We start from the raw sequence: 22,137 nt of genomic DNA, 5'->3' as shown, positions 1-22,137 counted from the left end.
CCGTTACGAATTTACCTTTGGCACTCATCATAGTGTATCCCAAGGTACTCCTGACCACCCTACAGCTGTAAAGCTCCAGGGAAAGACCCCCTGGGTTCATCTCTCCAGTTTTGAAGAAAACAGAAGCTCCATCTCCACACATGTTGCAGATACCTGCAATCTACCTGTGGTCATCGGGACTTGGATGTGAGCTGCAAAGTGTAGAAATGTGACAACAATTCCAATGCCTTGCAGACTTTTCCTGGACGCCTGCTCCTTATGACAGCTCTTAATGGACTAAATTGGGGGTGAGTTGCATTTGCAGGGATGTGGAATGGTGATGGTGCCAACTTGGACTTGGTGAACATGTTAAAGACATTCAAAACAGCAAAGACTCTTTTATAGATCCTGTTATATTGGCTAAGAATTTGCTTAAAGGCTTTAATCCCTGTAATGTATTAGAATACTTGCTTGGGTATCTGTTAGCATTGGCTATACTAATTTTGTGTTTATTCTGTATTTTTTCAGTCTGCCACCAATTTAGAATCTGGAAAAGTAGGAAATCATATGAGTGCAAATCTCAGCATACAAATTAAAAATAAAAAAGAATTGGGGGAGCCCTGGCCGGTTGGCTCAGCAGTAGAACGTCGGCCTGGTATGCGGGGGACCTGGGTTAGATTCCCAGCCAGGGCACATAGCAGAAGCGCCCATTTGCTTCTCCACCCCCCCTTCCTCTCTGTCTCTCTCTTCCCCTCCCGCAGCCAATGCTCCATTGGAGCAAAGATGGCCTGGGCGCTGGGGATGGCTCCTTGGCCTCTGCCCCAGGCGCTAGAGTGGCTCTGGTCGCAGCAGAGTGACGCCCCGAGGGGCAGAGCATCACCTCCTGGTGGGCAGAGCGTCGCCCCTGGTGGGTGTGCTGGGTGGATCCCGGTCGGGCACATGCAGGAGTCTGTCTGACTGTCTCTCCCCGTTTCCGGCTTCAGAAAAATACACACACACACACACACACACACACACACACACACAAAAAAAAGAATTGGGAGATATGTTGTAGACTGCAAGTGGCAAAAAACCTTGGTATATTCGAGGCTTAGCAAAAGGCTAAGTTCTCCCCCCTCCACCTCCATATTGGCTATGATGCTGAGTATTTGCACCCACTTCACTTGCTTGCTTAAGTTGCTGGAAGCAATTTACATGCCCTTCCTCTTACTCTTTGTTTGTTCAGATGTTGGTTGATTTTGCTTATGCATGGTAGGGGGATTCCTGTTTATGCCTTGGGAGAGTTTCTGTTTTACCCTCAGATGAGTAACTTTGTATCAAAGATGTCCTTGATTTGCATATGGCTATATAATAAAGCAAACTGGGGCTATGGGGAGCTCGAATATTGCCATCAGCATTGAACAGGCCTCCTGATCCCATCCTTTTTTTCATAATGAGTCTGTTTTCTTAATTCCACACCATTCTCACTCAAGACCCAGAATTACAAGCTGCGCTGGTCCGCGACATGGTACAATGTTTTATTGATCAAAATATTCATTTTATGCATTCAAAATCACTAATGTCAAGCTTGGTCATATGACTTACAATTCCCTTATTCTAATGAATATCATACATCTTATCCTACTGAACCCACAAGAAACCATGTAGCTTTCTTTAACCAGTAAAATGCAGTGGAAATGATACATGCCGTTTTCAAACAGATGCTGTGAGAAGCACTGGGAGGTCCCCCTCTGCTCTTTTTGTTCTCTGCCATGAGCTAGCCATGTTCCATAGAGGAGCCACTCTGTAAGGCTGGCTGCTGCCATGAAAGGGGAGTGGAGCAGAGATGCCTTGACCCAGAGCTGAGATTCACATGTGAAGGGATAAAAATGGCCATTGTAACTCATGGAAGTTTTGGAGTTACCTGTTACCATAGCGTATTTCAGCCTTAGCTCACTGATACAGATAAATCTAAAAGAAGACTCCATTAAAAAGAATAAAGAGGGAAGAGGGAGTTTCAGCTAATTTAATGAGGAAGAAGAGAGCAGCATTTCATAAATTCAGGGCTTCAGGAAATTGCCTCAGCAGTGGTGAGGACCTTATTAAAGCTTTAGTGGTAGGGGGGAGGTAAAGGGATCATTAATTCCACTCTTGGCATTCTGAACTCGAGTTGACATTAGAGCATCTGAAGTGTCATCCTTAGGTGTCAGGCCTAACCTGACCTCTCTCCCTCGCACCCCTACAGTCACTTTTCTAATTTGACCCTAGCATGGGGAGTGTGGTGCCAGATCCAATGGGAAGTAGCATTTTTGCAGCTCCCAAACCAGGTCACTGAGGGTGTTAAGTGTTACTCACAAGAATTTGGATTTTGATTTGTAGGTTATGGGAGTCTAATGAGTGGACAGCAGTCAGTACAAACACCCATTGGCCTTGTAGCCATGACTTAGATAGACTAGAAGTGGCAACTGAGTCTAGGCAAGAAGTAAGGGCATGGCCTGACCAGGCGGTGGCACAGTGGATAGAGCATCGGACTGGAATGCGGAGGAACCAGGTTCAAAACCCTAAGGTCGCTGGCTTGAGCACAGGCTCATCTGGTTTGAGCAGGGCTCACCAGCTTGAGCATGGGGTCTCTGGCTTGAGCAAGGGGTCACTCGGTCTGCTGTAGCCCCTTGGTCAAGGCACATATGAAAAAGCAATCAATGAACAACTAAGGTGCCCCAATGAAGAATTGATGCTTCTCATCTCTCTCCCTTCCTGTCTCTTTGTCCCTATCTGTCTCTCTCTGTCTCTGTCACACACAAAAAAAGAAAAGAATTAAAAAAAAAAAAAAGAGGTAGGGGCATGATCTAGTGCAGGGCGATGGGAGTGAGGAGGGACAGATGTTTTAGAGATCAAATTCATGTGACTAATTTATCAACTTGCTACTATTTGCTAGCATTTTCTCCTTTATATTATGCCTGAAATCACTGAAACTTCCAGAAAAAAAATCCAGAAATTAATCTCCAGTCTCACAGTCAACCAACTGATGACAGAGCCCGCCTTATCTCCATCTAACTGGCAGCCCATTTATCTATCATGATGACGATAATGATAATAAAACTAAAGTAATAATAATAAGAATAATAAGAATAATACATAATTATGTACACCCACTCTTGGTACTGTGCTAAGCATTTTGCACACATTTTTAAAATTCAATCTCAATCGTGAATGGGCCGTTTGTTAAGTTAATATCTCCAAACTCCAGTCCCAGCCCTCTATACCCTGATTTGTGCAGAAACTGAGACTGCAAACCGCATTTCTATTGTACTTTGCCAGATGGTTCATGTTTGGCTCCCCCAACTGGGGCAGAAGTGAGAGGCTCCGGGGCTGGGCCGCGGAGGGAGAAGGGACCTGCTGCTTCTTGTCTGCTTCCTGCTGCTGGGCTCCCCGCAGCCCCAACCCCCTGCAGCGGGGCTCATTCCAGCAGCGCAGGCAAATCCAGTTTGCTATTTCTTTCAGCGTTCACAGAACCAGCCTCGTCATGCCCACTCAGAGACTCAGTGCCAGCCCACCAGTGCCCTCCTCAGAGGTCTGAGTCCCAGCCCTGAGCAAACCCTCCTTAAGTTTCTAAATTTTAATGACTTCAGGTGCTTCCTTTTCTTTCTCCCGGCCCCAAGGGTGGTGGCTACCTTCCCAGCTGCTACCTCAGTGATACCTTAGGATATCTGCTTACACTTTCAGTTGCCTACTAGTCATGTTCCCTGTCAACAACCCCTTATACGGTGCATTTAATTCCTTCTGTTGAAAAAGGTGGTGTCATTTCTCTCTCCTGCTAGGACCCTTACTGACAGAGTGAGGTAACTATTATTTCCTTTTCATAAATAAGGTAACTCATACTTCATACTAAGAGAGATTAAATAACTAGTCCAATGTCATGCTGATAATAATTAGATTGAAGTCAGGATTCAGACCTCCTTTACTCCAGAGCCTTGGTCATAAGTAGTCCCCTGTCGGCTTTATTTTGAATCTGGATATTGCTCTCACTTTCGTGGTCTTCTCTCCTTAGTGTCACAGTGTGCGCCACCACGTGGCAGACTGCTTTTCCCAGTCCTCTGGGCGCAAGGCGGGAGGCCGAGGGCACGTGGTGGAGATGCCATCAGTGCAGCCAGGCCCTGGACCAGAGAGATGGCTCACCGGGTGCTGCTGGTGCCCACACGTGCCACGCCATGAGTTCAGGACGTGGGAGCCCAGGAGTCTTGCGACAGCCTCGGCTGGAAGCTCCCTTACTCAGCGTTTCCTGGCAGCTGCAGGCAGGGAGAAATGGAACACTAGGGTGGGGACAGCCGGTGGCCTGGGGCAGGAACAAGCCTGGCAGCAGGGAGCAGGCAGTGGGGTCTGCCTGGGGGGATCAGTGTCTGGTTTGTTGGTGGGGGAGTGAGAGAATGCAGAGGTTTGAAATCTTGGTCTTCCGTTAATAAAGTCATCCCAGGGTGATGTGGTTTTGCTTAGCACCTTAGCTGTACTGCCCTTCTTTTAACAAATGAACAGAACAATGTAAAGAGTTCGTCCTCTCCGGCCACCAGCTGCCAGCCCTGGGAGTCTCCTGCAGGAAGTGCCCTGTGCTCTGGTGAGGCTCCGTGGACTGGGAGGGGAGGGAGCCTCGGCCAGCGGCTTCCACTCTGGCCTCCCTGCAGCATGACCTAAACCCTCATCGCTGGCCCCTCGGGGGAGCCTGGAGAAGAGGTACAACGCCAGTCTAAGCACCGGGCCTAACCCAGCCTGCCCTCTACCTCATGCTCCTTTCTTTTACCCCAATGAGGTCTGGGGAGGTGATTGGCTGATGTGCGGAAGGTGACTGGGAGTGGTGTGGGGGCTGGGCTGGACCCTCTTTTTTTTTTAATTATTATTATTTTTATTTTTTTTATTTTTTTACAGCGACAGAGAGAGGGATAGACAGGGACAGAGACAGGAACGGAGAGAGCTGAGAAGCATCAATCATTAGTTTTTCTTTGCGCATTGCAACACCTTAATTGTTCATTGATTGCTTTCTTATATGCGCCTTGACCGTGGGCCTTCAGTAGACTGAGTAACCCCTTGCTTGAGCCAGCAACCTTGGGCTCAAGCTGGTGAGCTTTTGCTCAAACCAGATGAGCCCTCACTCAAGCTGGCGACCTTGAGGTCTCAAACCTGGGTCTTTCGCATCCCAGTCCAACGCTCTATCCACTGCGCCACCGCCCAGTCAGGCTGGGCTGGACTATCTTGTCACTCACAGCAGCCTTGCTCTGATTTTATAGATTAAGAGAGAGAGGCTGGGAAGATAGATGATCTGCAAACGATTAGGAATTGTGGGAGGGGCCAGACTGTTCATTCTGCTCCTGATATTGATGGTCAATATTAACTAGACAAGCCACAGTTTGCCAGTGATGTGCTAGGCTCTGGGATGGAAGCACTCCCTTCAATCTGATAACCTAAATGGTAGGGCCCTTGGTAAACACAACTCTCATTGTTGACATCGTAGATTTGTCTGTTTATTAGGACAGTTTTCTAGGAGATGGAGGGTAGTGTTTGGAGGAAGGGACATGCTGAGTTCCAGGTTGCAGAAGAACACTGCACGGGCACTGTTCGTCCACTCAGACCCCCCTCTTCCTCATGCATACAGCTCTGCTCTTAGTATGTTTGCCTCTCTAGGTATCGATATGTCCTAGACACACAGAGCTTTTTTCTTTTCTTTTGAAGAGGGAATTGGGGAGGAAGCTGCTGGGGGAGGGAACAAAGTAGGGAAGATGGTGGGGCTGCGTTCTTCACTCTTCTTCTGCTTTGGTGGACTCTGAACTCTGGTCATGGAGCAGGTGACTAAAGCTGATAAAAACTGCTCAATAAATCTTGGGGAGGTGAGGCGTGGTCAGTGAACTGCCTCAGGGCCTGTGACAAGAGGGGGGGGGCGGAGAAGGAAGCTCTTTTCCTGTCTGCACAGACACCAGGGATTACGCTGGCTCCTGCAAACTGCAGGCCTCGAGCACAGGCAGTCTGCCCCTTGATGTGGGAACCCTGTCCACCGAGGATGGGTGGCAGCAGAGGGGTTCCCACTGCTCTGGAACACGAACTGGTGTGCACCTGGGATGACTCATGCTGACTGTCTTTGTGGGCATGGCTACAAACCTTGGGGACAGCCACCTAGCAACAGCTGGGAGACCTCTGAGGGTAAGCTGAGAGGTTGCGGTTTTTCATTCACCAAATACTCAGAGAGCTGGGAGTATTGTTGGCTATTTTAACCACTGTTCTCAGGGTGGTCCTCTTTAAGGAGGTGACACTGTCTCTCAAATGACTTTAAAGGAGAAGCCTGACATGAGGAGAAAGCACAAATTCAAAGGCCTCGAGGCCTGACATGGCAGGCTGCTCGTGGGCCAGGAACTGCACTCCGTTCGGTGAGACCAGAGCCATGGCTATGGGGAGAGTGGTGGAGGGGACAGACTGGCTTGAGGACTTGAGGGTCCCAGACAGCACTTGGGTTTTCCTCTGAGACAGAAAGTCATTAGAGGGTTTGGAGCCGAGTTTTATGATCTGATGGATGTAGATAAGGCTCTTAAACCAGCAGCCATTTGAGGTTTGTGGCAAACTCTGATGGAGGCACTATTATTATCCTATGATTGTCTTAAAAGCAGGGAATCTTCTCTTAAAAATTTCAAGAAACTTATCTAAGGTCAGCCAGTGTGGACCAGGAGCTGGGATTTGAACTCCAGCAGAAAGAGCCATACTTCTTTATCACTGATGGCTCCTGTCTCACCATTGCTAAAAGAGCTCATTGTGCTGCAAGAACCTTTTCCTTCCAGCAGCAGATGTGACAGCATCTTCCACGCTGCCCAGTCTGTGCTAACGTCCAGGGGTTTACTCCACTCTGGGGTCATCCTTCCCCTTCATGGAAACCTCGCCTGCCAGTGTTTTCCAGGGAATGCAAATGACATTGGGTTAAGGATCTTATCTCAATTTATCGGGAGGCCCTCCAGGGTTCCAGAGATCTTGTCCCGTTAAAGCCTGCACATTCATTTAATTAAAAACAAGCCCAATGCTATGGCTTCGGAGATTGCCTGCTTGGTAATACAAATCTATAAATCCCACTGCCTGCTGCTTCCAGGCTGACTGTAAGTACCCTGAAAATTCAGCTTCACTGGAAATGTTTTGACCATTCTGCCTTGGGCTCAATGGGTAGTAATAAATACTAATGGAAAGTGGTGAGAGAAAAATTGGATTAAATCTACTTAAAGCTTAACCTGGCTGAGCTCAGGGAGAGTGGCTAAGGAGTTTTTTTTTTCCTGTTGTTTCTGACTCATTCCTTCCATTCCTAAAACCAGGCAATCGGACAGCAATTTCTTGCCTCTGTGATAACTCACCTTCAGCTCTGAAGGTGGTGAAGACAGAGGAGTCAGCATCATTTTAGAAGCAACAGTTGATGGAAAGAACCTCCATTTGCTCTCACTAAGGCAGTGATGTATTTCTTACCCAGAGCAGGCACCAAACCCTGACCTGTCCTACTCAGGAGGTCTTCCTGGTAAAGCAGAGCAGGATATCTGAGAGTGAGGGTATTCTGGAAAACCTGGGTGTCTGTGTCATAGGAATTTGAAGTCAGGGTCTTGGGGCAGCCTCAGTTCTCTAAAAGGTGGGTACCACTTCAAGACTGACAGATTTCCTGAAGGAATCCTTGCTTTCCTGGTCACAGCAGCTGTAATGATGCAACAGTAATGATTACAGTACGCCAAACAGCCCCAGATGCTGTGATCCCACTGCCTCTAGCTTACCTGAGATCCCTGGGAGATCCACTTGTGAAGTCAACTCTGAGATAGGCAGACTTCCCAGAGCCGGTGGTGAGGCTTCCTGGCTTCCTTGGGGCCAATGCAAGCAGCTGGCCTGCTGAGCGGCCCAGTGAGGTGCACGTGAGGAGAGGGGCAAATGAGGTCAAGCTGGGAGCGCCTTACTCCACGGTGGCAGGCGTCTGCTCGCCCTGGGAACATTCCCTTCCTCTAATCACAGCACCAGCCTCCCTCTGACCACACTGTCCTAGGACTTTCTTTTATGACCATTCACATGTTCCTGGGCTGCTCAAGGATTGTAATAGTCCACTGCTTTCAGTTCAGCGTCTCAGTCTCCATGCTGCCCGTGGAAGAGCTGTTATTCTAGTTGCTTAGCAGGGGCAGGTGGCACTGCTCACCGGGGGATGCCTGTGACCCTAGGCTGAGATGATTTCTGTCCTTTGGAGCACACAGCACACCAGCACATAGCACACCAGCACATAGCACACCAGCACATAGCGCCGACACATACACACACAGAGCTTTCCAAGCCACAAGACGAACCCAAATGTGTGGAGTCTAGCCACCTCGGGTCAGGGGGGCTAGCCAGCCGCAACAGGTAGAATTGTTTCATCAACGTCTTGTTTTACCTTGTGTGCAGCTCTCCTGAAGTAGAATTGTTTCCTTTTCCTGGGAGCATTACTGGGAAAGGATCTGATTCTCTTCTGACACAGAGAGAGCCTGGGGTTTTACTGCCGAAGACAATCTCCCAAGGCAGAAATGACACATCTCTGTGGAGTTTGATTCTTCCATGCAGCAGTTGCTAAGTACCGGCTATGTTCGAAATTCTAGTGAGGCTTTGGAGGATGTAGAAATGTGTAAGTTACAGTCCCTGCCCCCAATAAACAAAAATAAATTTCTTTGTTAATGATAGGAAAAGTAATTACATATATATTTTTTTAATTTTTTATTTATTCATTTTAGAGAGGAGAGGGAGAGACAGAGAGAGAGAGAGAGAGAGAGAGAGAGAGAGAGAGAAGGGGGGGAGGAGCTGGAAGCATCAACTCCCATATGTGCCTTGACCAGGCAAGCCCAGGGTTTCAAACCGGCAACCTCAGCATTTCCAGGTCGACGCTTTATCCACTGCGCCACCACAGGTCAGGCTAATTACATATATTTATATTTAACTTAATAATTTCACAGACACAATCCGAATCAGACCCTTTTACCATAGACCTGTTGATAATCTGGGGCTCCTTCCTGTTGGGGCTACAGTGTCAGAGCGGGGCAGGAAAGTCTTTTCTATATCTGTAAACTTATGCAGAATGTGGCCCTAAGGCAGAAGTGATTACTATGAGCTCCTGTTAATTAATTATGCCTATTTGGTTGCTGAAGCAGTGCAGCCAGCAGGTGTGGAACAGCACCCCAGAAGCCCACAAGCACTGAGTGCAACAACAGGACCATTGTTCTGCCCATCGTTGCCTTTGGCTCCCCCTTGGCATCAGGACTTAATTGCCTCCCAACTGAGTATGTCTGAACCTGTTGACTGAGCCTCCTTGGCAGGGATGTAACCAAATGTCTCCAAGCCTCACCAGCCTGTGGAGGCCAATTAGATCGCGTTTCCACTCAAATTGTGCTAGCTGATTGCTCCACCTACACAACTCTGGCCATCAGTGCCTTCCCGTTCTCTCCTTATTTGGAGTGAGTCCATAGGATGCATCAAGTGTGCTCAGAAGCCGTTCGCAGCTCTTGAAACTTGACGGTTTGTTGGTCATTTGAAACGGCCACTCTGCCAGCCCTGTGTGAGGACACCTCTACATGGGGCCCAGTCTCTGCCTCCTCCGGGCCTCTCTTCCAGTGCCTCTGCTGGTGCTGGTGCTACAGAGCTGCCCTGGGCCCCCGCCCCACCTGTAATCTGTCTGAGCTCTGTTTCCTGCCATTCCTTCTTATGCTGTGCCGTCCCACATTCCTTGCAGAGGAAGCGACAGCTACACTCTCACCCCACCTTGCCCGTTGTTTATACTCTGAGTTCCAAAGCTGTGTGTGAAGTCCCAGCGTTCCCTTGTGCAGACAGCTCCTCTGCTTCTGGCTCTGGCTTCACTCCCCTAAGGACTCAAGCCTTGCTGGGCCTCCAGTCATGGTCCTGAGCAACATCCCTCCTTCAATTCTTCCCCACGTCTCCACCCCTCGTTCATTAAACTCTTCCTAGCTCCCTGGGCTGAAAAACAAGATGATGCAATCAACCATGTAGTAAATGCTTGGAAACTCTGGGAGGGTCCTGGTCTCGTTGCCTCACCTCTGCTTGGGCTCAGCTGGCCTTGCTGCAGAAAAAGCACTGAGCCTCTAACATGCATATATCTTTTTCTGGCCTCAGACAGAAAGCAGCTTATAGCTTTTTGGCAGCCTGGTCTTTTGATTCCTTTTCCTTGATTTCCTCATAGTTTCTCACAAGGATTATATGAGGTAATGTGGTAAAAGTTATACTTAAATTGAAACTGGTCATGCCAGTGTATTATAAGGTTAAACCACTACTAAATGGCTATTGGCCATGACATTTATTAGTATGTATCTACTCAGCTATTCAAACATATTTATTAAGCACCTAGTTTTTGCCAGGCTCTGTTCTAGACACTGGAGATATAAGAGTAAGAGAATAATATCCTAACAAGGAAAGATGAATGCTAAATAGATTAATTAAAAATAGTAAGCAAATATCAGATTGCGACAAGTGTTCTTGAGAGAACTGATTTTGGGTGATGTGGTGGAGAGTGACTAGATGTCTCCTTTGGAGTAGGACCCAAAGGAAGGCCTGCCTAAGGAGGTGACTGCAAGTTGAGACTAGAATGAAGAAGGAGCCATTCCTGTGAGGATTAGAAGAAAAAGGGTTCCTGGCAGAGGGACAGCAAAGGCAAGGGGTTGGGCCAGCTCCTTGAGCTCTGATGGGAGAAGAATGTAGGCCCACCACAGGAGGAAAGTAGTATCAGAAGAATTTGGTGAGGGGCCAAGTAAGGGCTCAGTTGAAGGACGGCTGTGCAAGGTGAGAGGGACATGTGTTTTTTGCTTTAAGCATAATGGGACACAATTAGAGTTTGAAACAAGGAAAGCACATAATCTAATTTATATTCTATAAAGATAACCTGCCTGACCAGGTGGTGGCGCAGTGGACAAAGAATGAAACGGTGCCTGACCGGGCGGTGGCGCAGTGGATGGAGCGTTGGACTGGGATGCAGAGGACCCAGGTTCAAGACCCCGAGGTCTCAAAGTTGGGCGCGGGCTCATCTGGTTTGAGCAAAAGCCCACCATCTTGAACCCAAGGTCGCTGGCTCCAGCAAGGGGTTACTCGATCTGCTGAAGGCCTACAGTCAAGGCACATATGAGAAAGCAATCAATGAACAACTAAGGTGTTGCAACACGCAATGAAAAACTAATGATTGATGCTTCTCATCTCTCTCCGTCCCTGTCTATCCCTCTCTCTGACTCACTCTCTGTCTCTGTAATAAATAAATAAATGAAGAAAGAAAAAATATTAAAAAAAAAAAAAAGAATCAAACAGGGATGCAGAGGACCCAGGTTCAAAACCTCAAGGTCATCGGCTTGAGCACAGGCTCACCAGCTTGAGTGCGGGGGCGCTGGCTTGAGCGTGGGATCATAGACAGGGCCCCATGGTCACTGGCTCAAGCCCAAAGGTCGCTGGCTTGAAGCCCACGGTCACTGGCTTGAGCCCAAGATCACTACTTGAGCAAGGGGTTACTCAGTCTGCTATAGCCCCCTACTTGAGGCACATATGAGAAAGCAATCAATGAACAACTAAGATGCCTCAAAGAAAAATTGATGCTTCTCATCTCTCTCCCTTCCTATCTGTCTTTCCAAAAACTAACCAAGTAAATAATAAAACTTAGACCTCTATGGGAGGAACAAACTCTAGTGGAGCTAGAGAGGCAGCAAGGAGCCCAGGCAGAAGTCTGACATGGTAGGTCGGGGGAAAGGATGATGACCGGGTGACTACGTCCGTCCCAGAGAGCAGACGCAGAAACAGACGGGCATCTCTGGAAGCAGCGCTGAGAGGACTGCTGACTGAGTGGGACTGGGGAAGGAGAAAATGACGGACTCCAGAAGGATTCCTACACTGGCAGGAGAAGAAACCAGAAGCCCCACACCAGCTCAGGATGTGGGTAGCTTGATTAGGGTAGTAATCAAGACATCTAGAGGGTGTTTTATTCTACAAGAGGGAAAAGGGAAAACATGGAACTGGATAAACATGGAGAAAACCTGCTAGAGGAATTGACTAGTTTTGGATTTTTTAAAAAAGCAGTTTTGAAAGCAAAGCATCACCAAATGTATGGTCTAGAAATTTATATAACTTTAAAATAACCCAAGGCAGGTAGAGTGCATCAAAGTGGCCAGCAGTTCTGTTTATCCAGTGAAATATCCATGGCAGCAGGAAGGAGAGGTCAGGAGCTGGGCTGATCTTGGTGATTTCTGTAACAGTCTTCACGTTGGAATTTAATTCGTTCTGCTTAAAGGTAAACCTGAGCTCCTGCTCTCATGAAGACTGCCTGCCCCAGTCTATTCTCCAAGGACCTAAAAGTCCAGACCCCGAAGGACAGTCTGCACTGCCAACACTCACTGTGTCCCCAGAGTTTGCTGACTTCACAAGCGCACGTTAATGGAGGTATAAAAAAAAACTCACAAAAAGGATAAATGGGTGAAAAAAAAGGACCCTCTGGAAGCTTGGGGAATTTAAAGATCCCTGAATTTTAACATTAAACTTTTTTTTTTTTTTTTCTGTACCCTTCTGAAGCTGGAAACGGGGAGAGACAGTCAGACAGACTCCTGCATGCGCCCGACCGGGATCCACCCGGCACGCCCACCAGGGGGCGACGCTCTGCCCCTCTGGGGCGTCACTCTGTTGCGACCAGAGCCACTCCAGCGCCTGGGGCAGAGGCCAAGGAGCCATCCCCAGCGCCCGGGCCATCCTTGCTCCAATGGAGCCTTGGCTGTGGGAGGGGAAGAGAGAGACAGAGAGGAAGGAGAGGGGGAGGGGTGGAGAAGCAGATGGGTGCCTCTCCTGTGTGCCCTGGCCGGGAATCGAACCTGGGACTTCTGCATGCCAGGCCGACGTTCTACCACTGAGCCACCCAGCCAGGGCCAACATTAAACTTATTTTTAAATTAAATACAATAACTGTTACTTACAGGTTTTTATTGACAAATACAAACACTGATGCCACTCAAGCCTGTGACACGATAATCTTTCCCAGAACTGGGAGTATCCAGCACTAACTAGCTATGAACACTTTTCCCCCAAGGTCTCAGATGTTCTTCTAATCTGTCTTAGTCACCCAGTTACTCATTATCTGGAAGGGCACAAAAGAGTTTATTCGTGGCTGCAGTACATTTTGTGCTGCTTGTTAAACCAGGGAAAATGCAGAAGGTTTAATCATAGTTTTCAGTTAGTTTTTCAATTTCACCTGAAGCAAAGGTTTTCTATATCCATACTAATTTTATTGCTTTTTATGTTCCTCTGATCATATACTTTACAAGATAATTCAGTCTTTTGGTTGAGGATATTAATAATACATGTTGTAAGTGGGGAGTAGCATTATCAAAGTACTCTTACACAGATGTAAAAATGGAAATACAGCAAGATTCAGTAGCTCACACTTAAGGTTCATAGGGACGTGACAGAGGAAAAGAGAATGAGACAGCTAAGAACCTTGAGATCATGGCAGAGCTTTGTCACCTCTGGAAGATCTACTCTGTACAATGTTCAAACCTAAAGTTTATTTCATTCAACTGACATTATATACCCATTATAAATCCAGCCCCATAAAGAATAAGTGCATTCAAGCAGTTAGTAAATGAAATATTTTAAATACTGGTAAAGTGTAAAACACTGTAGATACCTGGGAACTGTCTTCTAAAAGCTTTCATTCAATTGAGTAAAAACACACACATGAAATAGTTTCATGACAAAACAGTGGAATGTGAGGTAGGCTAAAATGAGAGGTGCAGATAATATGTGTTTGGAAGTCATAGATGTAGAAACAATGCAGCCAGAATTGTGATAAGGTGCCAAGGAACTGTAAAACTTAGTATTAGTGATGCCATTTTAAAGAAAAAAAGTCAGGCTTCTTTTTTTTTTTTTTTCTTTCAGGGACAGAGTGATAGACAGAGACAGACAGGAATGGAGAGAGATGAGAAGCATCAATCATCAGTTTTTTGTTGCAACACCTTAGTTGTTCATTGATTGCTTTCTCATATGTGCCTTGACCGCGGGCCTTCAGCAGACTGAGTAACCCCTTGCTCCAGCCAGCGACCTTGGGTCTAAGCTGGTGAGCTTTTTGCTTAAGCCAGATGAGCCCGCACTCAAGCTGGCGACCTCGGGGTCTCGAACCTGGGTCCTCCGCATCACAGACCGATGCTCTATCCACTGTGCCACTGCCTGGTCAGGCAAGTCAGGCTTCTTACCCCCTCCTTTCTGTAGAGAAAGGAAAGAGAAAAATTCAGGAGCTTCCTGGCTTGCAAGGACAACTGGGTCATCTAGTCATAATTTAGCTAATTCCTAGAATTCTCTGAAAGGGTACCTGGGGCCACTTGCCACACAGAGCAAAGAAGATAGAATTTATCTGAAAACCTTAGAAAACAATGTTTATGTACCTTAATCAAGAATTCCTATACTCGGACTCACCCTAAAGTCATGAGAGTAACATATACCTCTAGACAAAGGGATCACAAGCCCATCCTTATCCCATCTCAGCTGGAAGGTGATTTGGTCTATAAACTCAGCCACAGAATTGTAGGAACTTTCTATGTGATTTGGGATTGTGCCCCATGTAGCTAGCTGGCTAATTAATAAACTCCTCAAAAATTCATCTGGACTTGGTGTCTCTATGTAACCCACAGATTCAAGTACAGTACTTTACATTTGGGGGCTCATCCGGGATACCGGTGTTCCGTGTCACAGGGTAGAGACACTCGGACCGGTGGGCCTCTCTGGAAGGTTGCCTGACCTCGCTGAATCTCTAAGAGAGGTGCCCCCTGAGACGTCCCAGGGCCCCAATTTTCCTGTGGGTCTTGGATAACTTCTCGGCAGACATCCCTGGTCCCTAAAATTCAACTATTTGGCAGAGAAATCCAGGAATGTAAATTCTGACCCCTGGAGGTAAGTAGGGAAAATCTTTTGCTTTACTGAATTCTAGCTTTCTGTCTGTTTTGAATTCTAGCTTTTCTGTTGGTGACTAGTCAATCTGGAACCATTGCTAAAAAGGATCGGATGCAATTGGACTTAAGCAATAGGCTCTCCAGAGCCAAGACGTTGGTGGAGAGTTATGTCCTGCCTCGAACTTTCTGAGACACATTTGTTTGTGCTCTCAGGGAAGACAATTAGTGGGGACTGACTTAATCAGTCCTGCCTCGGACTTCCAGGGACACCTTTATGCTGTCTGTTCATATCAAGATCTCATTCTTTGCTTTTATTGTTTCTGTCTGAAAACCACTGAGTGATTGGTGTGTGAGTGGGGATCTCTGGTGCCTGCACCTGAGTTTCCAGTTTGTGGCTCCATGGTAACTATGGAGTCCAAGTGGGTTCCAACCATATGAGGTTCGTGGCAATCCTCATATGGCTTAGGGTGGTATCACTCACTGATCCTAGGCGGGGCTTTATACCGACCCACTAATGCTAAGAGGTGCTTAAGCTGCCGGGAGGGACACAGCCAGGCGAGCACCTGAGAGGCTCCTGATGGGGCACTCCTCTTCCCTTGTCCATTGAAATGTGCCTAAAGTTAAGTGTAAATGTAAATAGCAAATTGTCTGTTTTGTAGGTTCTCTTTGTTTTTCAGGAAAATCTCTGGTGTGGTGTAAATTCAACTGGAAATTTCTGGCTTAAAACCAGAGGGCAAAAGTGAAGGGAAATTCATAAACTCCATATGGTTTAGTGGCCGTCCACCTGAAGCTGAAGGAAACCTCTTCCATCCCCGGGTCCGACCTAGTCAGGGGTGTACACTGACCGGCCTATACTGAGAGCAAATATCCCAAGGTGGACTCAGCAGATGGATGTCACTTCTAAAAAAACAACTTTAGAAAACCGTTCTAAAACCCACAAATTATAAAACTAGCAAAATTCATAGAAATATTATATTACTTAAAGGTAAAAACTAACTAGAGACCTAAGAGAGTGCTGGAGGGAATACAGAGCAGAAACTAGTTTCAGATATCCACATACTGACCCAAAGAAGTTTTATCCATTTGGAAGATATGGGGTAGAAATAGTAGTAAGAAGGAAAATAAAAAAGATTAGAACTTTTCTTTAGAAGAATCTTAGAGAAAGAAAAGTTAACAAGGCCAGATGGAAATGTTTGGAAAATAACAAACCACGGCTGTGGACCTTGCTGGTTATCAGTTCCTCGAAATGAATTGCAGCTCCAGGAAGGAAAGTGAGTGATGGGATCATGAGTGATAGGATTGTGGTTGATGGGATTATCAGGGACAGACCTTCTGGCTGCCTCTCCCCTTCCCCTCCCCTAAGACATAAAAATCTTATAGGCCCTCCATAGGTTAGGAGTAGTGACTTGTCGCCCTCCACTGGGGTGTGAGAAGTTGTGTAAAAGAGAATGAGTGTGGGCCTGATCAGGCAGTGGAGCAGTGGATAGAGCATTGGACTGGGATGCAGAGGACCCAGGTTCGAGACCCCGAGGTCGCCAACTTGAGCACGGGCTGATCTGGTTTGAGCAAAAGCCCACCAGCTTGAACCCAAGGTTGCTGGCTCTATCAAGGGGTTACTCGGTCTGCTGAAGGCCCGCGGTCAAGGCACATATGAGGGGCAATCAATGAACAACTAAGGTGTTGTAACATGAAAAACTAATGATTGATGCTTCTCATCTCTGTTTCTGTCTGCTGTCCCTGTCTATCCCTCTCTCTGACTCACTCTCTGTCTCTGTAAAAAGTAAATAAATAAATAAATAAATAAATAAATAAATAAATAAAAAAAATGAGAATGAGTGTGGAATGAACGAGACTGACACTAGGAGAGGGTTCCAATTCTCTCCCACGGGGCCAAAACAAGTGTTGAGTCCCCTCTAAATTTCCCCCACCCTTCCCTAAATCCTTCGTGTAGCATAATTGTCTGATGTGGGAGGCATGAGGTTCACAGGGTGTTGGGCAGATAAAATATATTATGCTCACTTTGTTAAAGACGGTGCTGCCCACATGGAAGCTGTCACCCAGGTGATATCAATGTGTGTTGGGGGTGGGCTGTGGGCAGGCAGGATCCTTGTAGCCTGGGGCTTGGTTTTAGGTCTAAACCTTTCCCACCCTTTTTGATGTGGGGTGGTACAATCCCATCATGCCTCAGATAAGTGACTTTGTATTAGAGACTTCCCTATTTTGGATTAAAGGTTTTGATTACTACACTATAAAGTGGAGGCAGAACGGGAGCTTGCTTTCTTGGTTCCTGAGAGAAAGGCCACATGAAGGAAGCAGGAGAAGCAGCCAAGATGACGGAGTGCTGAGAGAGAAGCCAGTTTGTGCCAAGTTTGTGCAGAGAGAAGGAAGATGGGGAGAGGTGAATAAGTCTGGTGAGCTAGAAACCTTTGATTCTAGGAAACTTGGATAATAAGTCAGTAGCTTTGTGAGCACTGAATGTGAGTGAGTTTTGGAGCCCAGTGTGTGTTTTTACTTGCCCGTCGGGTGCAAGCTAGGATTAAAGATGATGGCCCACCAGTTTTTGGCTCTGTCGTTTCTTTACCGTCTGTCCGAATCCAATGCGATCCTGCAAGGCCGCTATGATGGTGGCCTTGGATACTGGCTTTACTCAGGGGAAACCCACTGCTTTAGCCATGATAGTCAAGAATTGTAAGAAAGGGTTCTCAGGGGATTACGGGGATACCATGTCACTGGGGAAATTGAGGACCTCGTGTGAATGAGAATAGCCCACTGTTGGGAAAATGAGTTTGTAAAACTTGTATTTTTGTAGTTTGCTACTTTTATTGTTAAAAATGGTGCTGGGCAGCCACAGGGCAGTTGATTGCATGTGGCAGATTGGATTACATGGTACCTTGATATACAAATTTAATTTGTTTTGTAACTGAGCTCATAACTCAGTTAACTCATATATCAAACTGCCGATACTGGACCCATGAGCCAATGCGCCAACTAGTGGCAGCTTCCCAAATCACAACTCGCATCTCAAAATTTCGCTTGTATCTCGAACAAAAATATGAACTGAGTTGTAGATCGTATCTTAAAAAAAAAAAAGTATGTTGGTCTGTTCATATCTCAAGGTACCACTATACATTCCTGCTTGGGAGGGGCCATTGTTTTGCTAATGTCTGCTGGAGAAGTGGCAGAGAAAGAAGCCACATTTGCCAAAAAAAAAAAGGGAAAAGCAGCAGCAGGAATAATGCCGCCTCCACAGTGTTCAGGGCCCCCACTGTGCTTACTTATGCTCCAAGAAGCAGTGCCACATGGCGAAACCTCACGCAGCTCCCGGCACCTGCTCCCCCTTGGGCACCGGGAATCCCAGGCACCCTGACCTTATATTGACTTGACAGTATAGGTCAAAAAGAGGGTTAGCATCTCTTATGCCAGCTGGGTAGCTACGAAACAGTGAGCACACTTTGACCATTCCTTATTTTTCTCAGTAAATCAGTGGTTCATTGGGGGGTAGTAGTTTACAATCCTCTTTTTGTAAATTGAACTAAATTTGTACTATTGATGAGGCATATAAAACTGTACGTTCTGCCAAATCCAAAGACTTCCTTTCTGTACCAAGGATCCATTGTTATGGAAAAAATATTTTCTCTGTTAGAGATGTATATGTTATTTCAAGCCTTTTGTTAATTCTCCTTTTTAGTTGCAATTTCATAGCCCTGTAATGTTGAAATCTTGGTTTAAATATTAGGAGATATGTAATGATTATTAATGATATCTTTTTATATGGTGTATAAGTGTTCAGCTTATTATCATTTCTGAAGCAGTTAAAGGGGTAAGGTCCAGTCTGCTCATGAGCATGTAGACAGTGGAAGCAGTATTGTTCAATATTTGATGACTAATATTACTATTGATTAGCTTAATGGTAGAATTCCCAACATAATAGGTGTAAGGGAGAAAATAAGTGATTAATTATGGTAGCAGGAAACATTTAAGTTTTGTGCCCAGATTAAAAGGGCTATAAAAGATGTGATCAGAAATCTGCTTCTCTTGAGCTTTAGACATTATCTGTTAGGGTGCGTAAAGTTACAGCATAAATAAGGTATGTTTTCCTAGAATGTAAAATGGATTTATAACTAAGTAGAGTATAAGATTTATTTTATGAAATATTGGTCATTTCAGTTGGTGCTTTTAACTAGATCTTTAGAATTTGAGGCATGGATGTAATAGGAAATAGTTTAAATTCTTTTTCCCAAGTGACCTATAGAATTAGAAAGCTCAGAATCCCCTTTCTTGGGAAGCCTCAAGCCCTAACACAACTGTTAGAATTTGTGCTATACATACGCTGCCCCACTTAGGACATCCAAGACCACCTCGAGAAAATGTTTCTGGTTGCCTGGCCTAAGCGGGACCCTAACACCCAAGCAGGAGAGGAAAGTTTGGACACTTTCCACCAGTTTCTGTTAGCGAGAATCAGGGAAGATACTAAGAAAAAGAACCATAAATTTGTCTAAGATATCAGAAGTTATTCAGGATCCTCAGAAGACTCCCGCAGCTTTCTTAGACTATGGAAAGCTTACAGAGTCTATGCACTTTTAGACCTAGAGGTGCCAGAAAATACTAGGGCAGTCAACTTAGCCTTTACATAGCATTCAGCTCTAGAAATCAGAAAGGAAATGTGTTGAGCAGATAAAATATATTATGCTCACTTAGTTAAAGATGGCGCTGCCCACGTGGAAGCCCATCGCCAAGGTGATATTAATGTGTTTTGGGGCAGGCTGTGGGCAGGCAGGATCCTTGTAGCCTGGGGCTTGGTTTTAGGACTAAGCCTTTCCCACCCTTTTTGATGTGGGGTGGTGCAATCCCATCATGCCTCAGATAAGTAACTTTGTATTAGAGACTTCCTTATTTTGTATATTGGATTAAAGGTTTTGATTTCTGCACTATAAAGTAGGGTAGACCAGGAGCTTGCTCTCTTGGTTTCTGAGATTAATATTAGAGGAGAAAGCAGAGAAAGGAGAGAAGAAAAGGGCCATGTGGAGAGGCCAGGAGAAGCAGCCAAGATGGCGGAGTGCTGAAGGAAAAGCCAGTTGGTGCAGAGTTTGTGCAGGGAGAAGGAAGGAGATGGGGGACAGAGGTGAATAAGTCTGGTGAGCTAGAAACCTTTGATTCTAGGAAACTCGGATAAGTCAGTAGCTTTGTGAGCACTGAATGAGTGGGTTTTGGAGCCCAGTGTGTGTTTTTACTTGCCCGCTGGGTGCAAGCTAGGATTAAAGATGATGGCCCATCAGTTTTTGGCTCCGTTGTTTCTTAACTGACTGTCCGAATCCATTGTGAACCTGCATGGGTCAGCCAGCTGTGATGGTGGATGCGGATACTGGCTTTACAAAATGTATTACTAATTTTTAAAAAGGTAGAAACACCAGCTGCTAAAAAAACAACAACTAATCATCTCTCACTCACCTAACTCTGCCTCTAAGATGGCTGGTTAGCCAAAGACTCACATAACTCTGTTTGGCCTCTAAGATGGCTGGTTAGCTAAAATCATGAGAGTAACGTATACCTCTAGACAAAGGGATCACAAGCCCCTCCTTACCCACCCCAGCTGGAAGGTGATTTGGTCTATAAAATCAGCCACAGCCCTGGCCGGTTGGCTCAGCGGTAGAGCGTCGGCCTGGTGTGCGGGGGGATCCGGGTTCGATTCCCGGCCAGGGCACATAGGAGAAGCGCCCATTTGCTTCTCCACCCCCACCTCCTCCTTCCTCTCTGTCTCTCTCTTCCCCTCCCGCAGCCAAGGCTCCATTGGAGCAAAGATGGCCCGGGCGCTGGGGATGGCTCCTTGGCCTCTGCTCCAGGCACTAGAGTGGCTCTGGTCGCAGCAGAGCGATGCCCTGGAGGGGCAGAGCATCGCCCCCTGGTGGGCAGAGCTTCGCCCCTGGTGGGCGTGCCAGGTGGATCCCGGTCGGGCGCATGCGGGAGTCTGTCTGACTGTCTCTCCCTGTTTCCAGCTTCAGAAGAAAAAAAAAAAAATCAGCCACAAAATTGTAGGGACTTTCTACATGATTTGGGATTGTGTCCTGTGCAGCTAGCTGGATAATTAATAAACTCCTCAAAAATTCATCTGGACTTGGTGTCTCTATGTAACCCACAGATTCAAGTACAGTACTTTACAACAGAATCATCGGATTCTGACCTCAGCTAATGGTCCTTGGAAGGCAAGCGTGACTTGGGTGGGTGGGCCATGGCACTTCAGGTAGTGGGAACAACACATGCAAAGGTGTTACACTGAGAAGGATTAGGGTGTGCTTGCCTAGAGGAGGGCCCACCGGGTCAGAAGATTTGGTGGGGACACATTGAAAAAATGTGGACTGACACAAATTATGTCACTTGTTGTGATAGAAACAATATCCTCTGGCAGCAACAATGTTTCAGCCCACACTGAATCTGTATGAAACTGGGGAGGAACTTAGTCACAAATAATCTTTCTCATCTATATTTGCAAAAGTTAGGCTGGAGCTAGACAAGTTGATAATAAATCATCTCATTAAAGGAACTCACTTCCCAGGAAGTAGGGAAAATAAGGATGGACTAATATTTCCTGAAGTTATTTGAGAACAGAAGGGGCAGATGACCAAGTGGTAACAAATTTCCCCACCAGTCCAGTGCATTCATTTCCTCCATGGATGAGACCTGACCTCACAGGGATTAGCTTTTCTGTCTTTGGAATTAGAAAATAGTCTCAATAATCAAGAAATTCTTATGGTTCAGAGGGTTCAATTGACATAAAACCAGAATGACAGCTCCAGAGAATATCTAGTTCTAAAACTACCAGGGTCCCTAACTTGCCATGTGTGTGATTCTGGACATAAGTATAAAGCTCTGATTTCTTCGTTTATAAAATATCAAAGTGTCTGAGAAAATGAATGATAAGATACATTCTCGGCCCTGGCCGGTTGGCTCAGCGGTAGAGCGTCGGCCTGGCGTGCAGGGGACCCGGGTTCAATTCCCGGCCAGGGCACATAGGAGAAGCGCCCATTTGCTTCTCCACCCCCATCCCCTCCTTCCTCTCTGTCTCTCTCTTCCCCTCCCGCAGCCGAGGCTCCATTGGAGCAAAGATGGCCCAGGCGCTGGGGATGGCTCCTTGGCCTCTGCCCCAGGCACTAGAGTGGCTCTGGTCGCGGCAGAGCGACGCCCCGGAGGGGCAGAGCATCGCCCCCTGGTGGGCAGAGCGTCGCCCCATGGTGGGCGTGCAGGGTGGACCCCGG

The 22,137-nt window shown here is 46.6% G+C and overlaps 1 protein-coding gene across 5 annotated transcripts in view; it reads right to left on the bottom strand.

Moving 5' to 3' along the window:
- Positions 1-22,137, bottom strand: part of ITGB6 (integrin subunit beta 6) — a 175,479-nt gene that overhangs the window by 125,667 nt on the left and 27,675 nt on the right. Inside the window, exon 1 of one of the 5 annotated variants that reach the window (XM_066280393.1) lies at positions 8,375-8,392. The exons of 3 other annotated variants lie outside the window; for them this stretch is intronic. The gene's annotated coding sequence lies outside the window, so the exon portion shown is untranslated. Of the gene's footprint in view, positions 1-7,733; positions 7,758-8,374; positions 8,393-22,137 lie in introns of those variants that run through there. One more of the 5 variants, XM_066280395.1, reaches the window with a different exon arrangement.

The sequence above is a fragment of the Saccopteryx bilineata genome, chromosome 5, assembly GCF_036850765.1.
Source record: "Saccopteryx bilineata isolate mSacBil1 chromosome 5, mSacBil1_pri_phased_curated, whole genome shotgun sequence".
Classification (NCBI taxonomy): domain Eukaryota; kingdom Metazoa; phylum Chordata; class Mammalia; order Chiroptera; family Emballonuridae; genus Saccopteryx; species Saccopteryx bilineata.
Note: the sequence above shows the minus strand (reverse complement) of the source record. Positions and strands in the feature narration are given on the sequence as shown.